The 10,187-nt window shown below is 41.4% G+C and overlaps 1 long non-coding RNA gene across 1 annotated transcript; it reads right to left on the bottom strand.

The window, feature by feature from the left end:
- Positions 1–2,551: 2,551 nt before the first annotated feature.
- On the bottom strand, positions 2,552–7,080 carry LOC112669194 (uncharacterized). Its single transcript, XR_003142125.2, has 4 exons — positions 6,910–7,080; positions 4,188–4,357; positions 3,891–3,941; positions 2,552–2,874 (listed from the first exon to the last, which is right to left on the bottom strand). It is a non-coding gene; the product is annotated as an uncharacterized LOC112669194 (long non-coding RNA).
- Positions 7,081–10,187: the final 3,107 nt, after the last annotated feature.

Here is a 10,187-nt window from a genome sequence, read left to right as displayed (position 1 = left end):
GCATCTAGTGGGCAGGAGGACTTGTCCCCTTGATGGTTCCCTTGCTTTTGTCATAGCCAACCGCAGTCAAGATTATGAGGGGGTCTATCCTCTCAGGGGAGATGAATCCTTTGTCAGGATGGCTCTACTTCCCCTTTGAGAGGCTGCCCTTCCCATAAACCCTTGCTCCTATGGTGTTTTCCTTGGGCTGCTGGTGAGCAGGGTAGACTTTACCCTCAGAAGGTTCTGAAATGAAGCAAATCACATATTAATTGAATCACTACCATGGACATTCTGTTCAAGGCTAAGAAAGTATTCCATTTTCTACTTCCTGCTTCAAAGAATGTCTAGCTATGTTGCCTAATAAAGCTCCAAAAGAGGTTATTGACCAATGGAAAAAAATGAAAGTGATAAAGGGCAAGGGCATCTGTCAAGGCAAAGCCTGACTGGCACAGAGCCTTTGAGGTGGGGGGAGGGTCGGTGCTGTGAGGGGCTTGTGGAAGGGGCACCAGCTGCTTCCAGAGAGGAACTGTTGATTTGGATTTGGAAACCTATGGATGCCATTCAGGGTAGGAGTGAGGCTATGAATGAGAGCAAAGTCTCTCTCTCTCTCTCTCTCTCTCTCTCTCTCCTTTCCATCCCCCAACCTCTCTCTTCCTCACTCTTTCTGAATTAATAACCCCACCAGGACTTCCTGAGAAAAACAACCAAGTCAGAAAGTCAGAAATCACTGCACCTCTTTGATAGCCCAGTCCAGCCACACAAACTCATATCTCTCGGGCAGTTTCTCCCATATGTCACCCTGGCCACGGAGAGACTTCCTGTTCATTCCACTGTCAGACACATTAGTTGTTAGCACTTTCTGGCAAAGGGTCTTGACAATCACCTTGAAAAGGAAAACAGTACCATGGGTTACTGGAAAGAATGTGGCTTTGGAGCCAGGCAGTCCTGGGCCCTAGTCCCAGCTCTGCCACTTAATGGCTGTGTAAGCCTAGGCACGCCACTTAACCTCTTTGACTTTATTTCCTCATCTGCAAAATAAACAACACAAAGATGAGAGTAGTGATCCTACAGAAGTTTTGAAAGGTGAGGGATTCAATGCATGAAAATGTGTCTGCAAGACACATGGCAGATAGGTTTGATATTTTGGGAAGATTCCACTGAAGCTTCCTCTTGATAAACAGCAGAATTTATCTGAATGAAGACTCTGAAGTTACAAAAATCCTTCAGCATTTGCCCTGCATAAGGGAGTTCTTCTTCTTCTTCTTCTTTTTTAATTTATGATAGAGAGAGAGAGAGAGAGAGAGAGAGAGGCAGAGACACAGGCAGAGACACAGGCAGAGGGAGAAGCAGGCTCCATGCACTGGGAGCCTGATGTGGGATTCGATCCCGGGTCTCCAGGATCGCGCCCTGGGCCAAAGGCAGGCGCTAAACCTCTGCGCCACCCAGGGATCCCCAAGGGAGTTCTTCTTAAGCTGTCTTCATTAGGCTTTCTAAGGAATTACCTTTCTTCTGCTCTAAGTCTGTGTCTGTTTTCTCTCAGTGGTAGCTTCTCATTAAAATAATTCTGCAAATACACTCTCACAGTATCCTCTCAGCCATTCCACTACTATACTGGCCCTGGTTTGTAATGAACTGTGTATTGAGGTTGCCTATATGTGGTCATGAAATCTATAGTGCGGACAGAAGTCCACAGGACACAGGACCCTGGCTGGCCCATGTCTTTGTGGCCTTTTTTATGGGCCTGCCCTGCAGGTGACTCAAAGCTCCTTTTTCCTTCCAGACTTTGGAGCTTGGATGGAGCATAAGCACGACCAGTCTACCCATACAGAAATCCTACTCTGAGGCTGTCATGTGGATGTTTCTCTAAGGGTGTCACTCAGGATTTTTATTAGATGCAAGTGACAGATATTTCACAGAAAATGTTTTGAAAAGGTATTAAGTAGCTTCCGATATTTATGGGAGACAGGAGAATGAAGTTTAAAAACTGTATATATTCCAGGGATGTTAAGCCACAGCTGAAGTCCCTTGTTGGCATGGTATCACTGCATTGCCACTGCTGCCACTACTGGGCACTGAGACTTTCAGCACTGAATCTTGATGCCAATGCATAAGAACCCTGTGTTATTGGATTGCCTGCTCAATATTCATAGGATGGAATTGGAACATCCCATTGAGTGGTCTTAGGTCATGTGTCTAGTTCTATGACTTCTGATAAACAGGGAGAGTTCCCTTTGGCTTTCCTCATGTGATCACATAGTAAGGAGTTCCTTCAAAGGTAGGAAGGTGTTTTAAAGATTAATTTTAGTATTCTAGAAAACTAGGTAGCTTTAATTTATTGTCACAACTTTTGGTTCAATAAACAGAAAAGTATAACTGAAATGTGCTCCTTACCTCTACAATTTGGATATGGCAAAAAAAAAAAAAGTACCACCTTGGACTCAACTTCTCTGATCCTTGGTCTCTTCTTCTATGAAATAGGAATTAAAGTAAAATCCTTATACCTCTCTAAAATTTGTCGTGAAGATCAAATATAATAATATAAATACAAAGCAAACTGTTGAATGCTATATAAAAGGAACAAAGAGCATGAAATTTCCTTTATTATTTGATAAGCCATTGGCAAACAACAGCACCTACAATATGGGCTATTTGTTGTGTGGAGTGTGGTGATGTATGCAAGAGCATGGACAATCTCATTCTGCAATTAAGGCATCGAAAGCTCAGGAACATGAAATGTTGAGTGAATCCCCTGAGGCCATATAGCTGGTAAGTGATCGAGCCAGAATTTACACCTTGGTATGTCTGATTCTGAGTTCTGTCTTCTTTCTAGGAGGCCTGGTTCTCATTCCTTAAGTTGGATGAATTGACTGGAAGCTCAGGACAGAGGTTTCTCTTCAGGAAAGAAATGGAAGGATATCAGGGGAGACATGGAAGCCCGTTTCCCGAGTTCTTAGAATGATGATTATTCCATAAGAGCACACTGAGATATTAAAGCTGGAGGGCCCCAGTGAAAACCACAGTGAAGCTTCTCAACAAGCTCATGAGCTATTGCGCTGAATGGTTTTCATTTTGTAGGTGAAGGAACTAAAATTGAAAGAAGTTAAATAATTTGCCCAGAGACCCTCAGCCAAAATCTTCAGGGTTTGAGATTTAATTCAGGCATATTTATTGCTTTGGATTCTTAGTTGGAAACAACAGAACCCAATATTGGTTAGGAAGTAATTTCATAAAAGATTTTGAGTGGCCTTGGCAAAACAGGCATGGAACAATATCCTAAATCACACCACTCAATTATTTTAGCCACTTATACTACTAATGTCACCGTTAGGTTGCTCGTGCTAGAACCTCTTCCACTGTAGCCTCCAGGAGCTGGATGTTGCTGCCACTACTCTTGTTTAAACAAATTCTTCCTTGTGTCACCATTTGTATCAAGTAGTTTACAGGGACTTCTGATAGTCTGAGCCCAGGTTGCATGCCTGCAACTGGCAACTGGGAGTTCAAGAGCCACAAGGGATTTCAAGAGAGTGAATATATGGCTTCTACAGAGGGAAGAAATCTCTTCCTCCTATTAAGATGGTGGGAAAATCCCAAACATGGAAGAGTGTTTCATGATGTTGGGGGTGCAGAGACTTTGCGTGTTTTTAGCTGAATTCCTAATATGTTGAGCATATAGTAGTTGTTATGGGCTGAATATTTATATCCTCCCCCAAATTCATTGGTTGAAGCCCTAATGCCCACTGTGATGATATTTGGGAAGTGGGGCCTTTGGGAGGTATTAGGTTTAGATAAGGTCATTAGGAGGGGGCATTGATGATGAGATCAGGGCTTGTATAAGAGGAAGAAATAAAAGGGCTCTCTTCTTCACAGCAAGAGGGTAGCCATCTATAAACCAGGAAGTGAGCTCTCACCAGAAGCTGAATCAGCTGGCACCTTGTCCTTGGACTGTCCACCTTCCAGAACTGTGAGAAATAAATGTCTATTGTTTAAACCACCTTGTCAATGGCATTTTGTTGAGCAGTCAGAGCAGACTAAAACTATAGGTGTGTAATAAATATTTACCAACTGATTGACTAAATGATTCTCAAGTCCATGCCCTTAGCCACTTTACTCTGCCTCTATAGGTGGTCCCTTGACAAGAGCTAGTACAAATTATGCAATTGCACAATAGTGAAATTATGTAAAGCCCCTGTCCTGTATAACACTACCTTCATGGGGGTGCCTGGGTGGCTCAGTCAGTTGAGCATCTGCCTTTGGCTCAGGTCGTGATCCCGGGGACCTGGGATCGGGTCCCACATCGGGCTCCCTGTTTGGTGGGGAGCTTCCTTCTCTCTCTCCCTCTGCAGCATCCCTCTGCTTGTGCTCTCTCTTTCTTTCTCTGTCAAATGAATAAATAAAATCTTAAAAAAATAAAACTACCTTCATGTATATATATTATTCATTCATTCAATAAAATGTGCTGTTGTGGTTTATGATGATGAGTTCTGAGACGGACGGATCATATCTATCTTGTTCACCATCATATCATCCACTTTTTCATACAGTGCTGCAGAATAAGCAATTGTTAAAGAAACAAGAAAGTTCATGAGTGAATGACTTGAAGAAGTAAAATTGTCAGCACTTGGGATGAATGGATCTGATGGGTAGGGAGAGAGGTGGTATCCAGGATAGTTTCCAGGTTTTTGTTTTAAACATCTGGTTGGATGGTGACTGCCATTTACTGAGATAAGGAACATGGGAGGATGGACAGGCTCTGGAAGGAAGATCAGGAATTTAGTTTTGGACTTGCTGAATTGTGTGTCTGTGAGACATGAAAGTAGGGATGTCGAGTGTGTTGCTGGATATATGGGTCTGAAACTTAAAAGTGACGTCTGGAATGGAGATACAAATTTGGGAGTTGCCAGCATACTAGTGACTGAAGTTATGGGCATAGACATGAAAACATATTATATACATAGTACATAAAACTCTTCATGAATCTACAGATAATTAAATAGAAAATCATATATACATGTCACCATGTCTACAAGGGAATGAAGTTATTGGTAATATTCAGTAATGAAGAATACGTAGTATCAGCCTGAGAAGTGGATTACTGACCAATGTTCAGTGGACACCAAAATGGCAGAAACCTTATATTGGAGGTTGGAATAGTTTAATTTCAAGTTGGTCTGCCTACAAGGACAATATGAACACAGATCAGTGATGCATCCATGTCTCAGAGCTCCTCCTGCTGAGTTATTGGATACAAAATGTTAAATATGTTAGATGGATGTTAGCCATGGAGCAGGCAGTTCTTTCATGTCAAGCCTAAGAACATTCTGAAGGAGGAGCACAAAGGCAGGGCTGTGGGAATGTCAAGCTCAGACAGGCCTGGGGGCCTGCAAAGAGCTCTATAAGGACTGAGTCTTAGGAACTTTGAGTGAAGAGAACACCTCATATTTTTTTCTCCTCTCTGTGAAAGTTATTTTCAAAAGGCAAGGCAATCATGAGATTAACACTGACCCTTTCTAGGCTCCCAGTCTGGGTATGGGTTGAGGGTACTTGTGTTAGGAGGTCCTTGTACTCTGTAGTTCTGTGATCATAGTCCATGTATCTGTCACTCTGATTAAGAGCAAGAGTTGTGAACTCAGAGTTCAAATATCACTTCTGCCATGAATTTGCTGGGCAGCCTTTGGTGGGTTACTTATTATCTCTGAATCTCAGTTTCTTTATCCTGCTGGGAGGGCGGTGAAGGTGTAAGACACAGGGTACTTTAGATGTAGTGAGTATCTAAATACATCCTTATGATGGCAAATTTGAATCAGCCACCCTATTTGATAGGTAGCCACTGGTGGGTTCTATATAGGGAGGTGATGGGATCTGATTTGCCATTTCTAAAGATACCTCTGGTGCCATACAGGAGGCTGGACAGGACACTAGGGGACCAAATAATTGGCTACTGAATTAGTCCAAGCACGGAGTGATGGTAGTTTGGATCAGGGTAAAAAGGAATTAGGGGGTGGTGTGATGGATTTTCAGGTTTTTGTAAAGATTAGTTGTTTAGTAGGAGCTTAATGAATGATAGTTAATGTAATAATTACGATTAAGGTTACCACTTTCATTCTTAATAACATCAATCAGTTGCAGATAATTTGGAGATATCTCAAAACATATACATTCCCCTGTTATCTTGCTGCTTTTGTATTTAATAAACTCCTGTGTACTTATTACATACCTGGAATTGCACTACATGCTTTACATACATTACCTTATTTAATATCGTAACACTTATATCATCTCCATTTCACAGAAGAGGAAATAGGCTCAGTAATGTCACACAGCTAGTGAGTAATAGGGCTGTTTCAACCCCATGTAGTCTGGATTAACATGAAACTTAAAAAAAAAAAGATGATTCTTAGACTTAGTTTGGGATCAACTCTGGTTGTATGCCTCTAAGCTATGACTGGTTCACAATCTCCTACCTGAGGATTTAAACAAAGATCTTCCACAGAATTCAGCTGTCACCCCCCCTTCACCTCAGAGTCTCTTAGGACACATACCCATTTTGTTAACAAGCATATGAACACATAACTTGTGGGCATCCGAGTCTCTCTTAGAAAAATTCTTGTAGTTCTCTGGGGTATATGATTTCACCTCCAATCAAACATTAATAATGAAACAAAATAAAATGAAAAGATTTAAAAAATTGCCTGGCTGTTGAACTGCCAAGAGCCCAATTAGTCAGAGCAGACCTTACAATAATACCAAATCAGGGAGGAAGTCCGATAAGAAAACATCGCCTAAGATGATTTTTAATTGGCAGTGAGAAAATAACTTGAGAACAATAGCTTGATGGTGCCAATTCCCTTTCACATTTCTCACTAAATCAGTCTTTTCCTCATCCGGAATGCTCTACCCTCCTCTTGACCCACCCATTTACAAAATTACCTTTGGGACTTGGCTGAAAAGTTAGCTCCTGCTAAATGCCTTTCCCACCTAGCATCATTTTGCTTGGCTCTGATGGATTACATCATGAATCCCTCACTCAGTGAGGGCTCTCTGGTCTTAGATGCCTCTCTGCTAAGAGCACAGTGGTGACCTAGACACCATTCCTGGCCTCTCAGAGTTCAGAATTTTCTGTGACGATGGAAATAGTCTAAGATTGCATTCTCTGATACAGTCACCACTAGCTATGTGTGGCCTCTGAGTGCTGGGAAAGCGGCAAGTGCCACTGAAGTACTGAATTTTTTAATGTTATTTAGTTTTGATTAATTCCTATGTAAATAGCCACCTGTGACAGCATAAGTCTAAAGCGAATGGCTGATAATAAAGATAGGATCATAGCCAAGTCTTCAGAGGCTGTGACAGAAATCTGTAAGAGTTTGAGGGAGGGAACTGGAGTGAGGTTGGTCAGCTCTCCTGGGGAGAGTCAGGGCTACTCAGAGGAGCAGTTAGGCATAGCTTCCAGGTCAGCCACCCTGGTTCAAGTTCATGTATTTTCTACCTGTTATTCCTTATTACAGGCAAGTTACTATTTGGGGAATATAAATAATAGTGAAAGCGAATATAAGGGAAGGGAGAAGAAATGTGTGGGAAATATCAGGAAGGGAGACAGAACATGAAGACTCCTAACTCTGGGAAACGAACTAGGGGTGGTGGAAGGGGAGGAGGGCGGGGGGTGGGGGAGAATGGGTGACAGGCACTGAGGGGGACACTTGACGGGATGAGCACTGGGTGTTATTCTGTATGTTGGCAAATTGAACACCAATAAAAATAAATTTATTATAAACAAACAAACAAAAAAAGAAAACCACCGTTATACAAATGAGGATTTGAGGCTGAACTAGGGCAGAGGTGAGTGGAGCTGGAGGGCAGGTGGATGATTAGATATCTGGCCAGTCTCACCAGTAGTCTCCTCCTGAGCAAGCAGGAGGAGGCTCAGGCACCATTGTTTTACAGGCTATTCTTGCTGAGAATCACATTCCAGTTATGCACCTTGCATGGGTCATTCCTCTTGTTCAGTCACTCACATGCTCGCTCCAAAATAAAGTCACTGTATTTTTTTACTTGATTCCAAAACAGGTTCTTGTTCCTTGTCAAAAAAGTAGAGAAATCATGGAAAATTATAAGGAGGAAATCACATATAAGTCCCAGAATTTCAGGAATTGGGTGGATGTGCAAACATTCCTATACAGAGATACTAAATGTACACTAGTGGGAACGTATTGTACACTATATTCTATAATTTCTCCTTTATTATTAATTTGCTGTGAACATTTTATTTTATTTCTTTAAAGATTTTATTTATTTATTCATGAGACACACACACACACACACACACACACACACAGAGAGACAGAGAGAGAGAGAGAGAGGCAGAGACACAAACAGAGGGAGAAGTAGGCTCCATGCAGGGAGCCTGACATGGGACTTGATCCTCGGCCTAAACCGCTGAGCCACCCAGGCTGCCCATGCTGCGAACATTTTAATATGTTAATGTAGAACTTCAGAAACACATTAATGACTATGTATCCCATTGTACCATTGTTATGGGCATTTAGATTATTTATTTCTCTCCATTCTAAAACATTCTATTGTGATCATACATCTTTATGTGCTTGTATGATTTTCTCCATATGATAAGTTCCCAGATGGGGAATTTTGGCATCAAAAATACACTTAAAATTTTGAAACATAATGGGGATGACATGGAATCTATAGTGTGCTTCGGGTAGTATGAACACTTGAACAATACTAAGTTTCCTAATCCATGAGCACAGGTTGTCTTCCCATTTATTTGTGCCTTCTTTAATTTTTTCATCAGTGTCTTATAGTTTTCAGTGCATAAGACCTTTATGTCTTTAGTCAAGTGTATTCTTACAACTTTTATTCCTTTTGATGCTTTGTAAATGGGATTGTTTTCTTAATTTCCTATTTGAATAGTTTGTTGTTAGTGTATAGAAACACAGTTTTGGTATGCTGGTTTTGTATCCTGCAACTTCACTAAATTTGCTTATTAGTTATACACGTTTTTGTTTGGGGTCTTTAGGATTTTCGACATATAAATTGTATCACCTACAAAAAGAGATAATTTTGCTTCTTCCTTTCTGATTTAGATGACTTTTACTTATTTATTTTTTCCTAAGTGCTCTGGCTGGGACTGCCAGCCTATGTTGAAAAGAAGTGGCAAGAGTGGGCAATCTTTGTTTTGTTTGTGATCTTAAAGGAAAAGCTTGCAGTTTTTCACCACTGAGTTTGATGGCAGCTGTAGCTTTACACATATGACTTTTATTCTGTTGAGGTCAATTCTGCCCTCCAGAAAAGTGTTTACATACGCGAGCTCCTTTTCATAGTGATGACGCACGCCAAGGATGTGACCCCTGCAGCTACCGCCAACTTCTTTTATGTGAGTCAGAAAGAAATGTCCCTCTTATTTAGCCCCCCATTATTGCTGGCATCTTACACCTACAAACTCAAGGTGACTCCCTGTTCACAAAGCCCTCAGCCAGCGAATGTGCCTTGGTTTGTCATTTCTGTCATTCTCCTGTCCCTCTGTTTTTTATCTCATCTACATATCTCACCCAGACCCTGGATGAATCCAACCATTTAGTTTCTTTGTGCCAAATTTCAAGTGACCAAATGTACTTCCGGGGGAAAAAAATGACATAACAAGGAAGCATGGTACCACTGTGAATTCAGAGCGAGCAACCACTAATGGGTTTCTCCACTGTCCCCAGTGATCTTGATATGTCAGCGCCTCCTTCCATGTTTCCCTACTACAAAGCAACACTCTCCTCACTCTTCTGACAAGCCTTCACACATCCACGTGTCCCTGCCTCTCAGCAGATGATGTTGGGAGCTCTCTGGCTGTCACAGTGGGGCCACTACAAGGGGAAGCCCTCTTCTCTATGCTCTCCTGGTACTCTAGAAGAAGAAGTTGGAGCTCTCACTTAGCTGGTGAGTGTAAAAAGTTACCTCCACTGTGGAAACCTGTGCAGTGGTTTATTATAAAATTAAACACACATTTCCCAGAAAACCCACTCAAGAGAAACTAAAACTTGCACAAGTATATTTCATAGCTGCTTAAATAAGGAAATAACCTGTATGTCTGTCCATTAATAGAATAATTAAACAAACTAATATATTCATACGAAGGAATAAGAAGTAATAATAAGGAATTAACTGATAGGACGCAACAGCATAGGTGAATCTCACAAAACACAGAA

This window comes from Canis lupus, chromosome 10 (genome assembly GCF_003254725.2).
Source record: "Canis lupus dingo isolate Sandy chromosome 10, ASM325472v2, whole genome shotgun sequence".
NCBI classification, from domain to species: Eukaryota; Metazoa; Chordata; class Mammalia; order Carnivora; family Canidae; genus Canis; species Canis lupus.
Note: the sequence above shows the minus strand (reverse complement) of the source record. Positions and strands in the feature narration are given on the sequence as shown.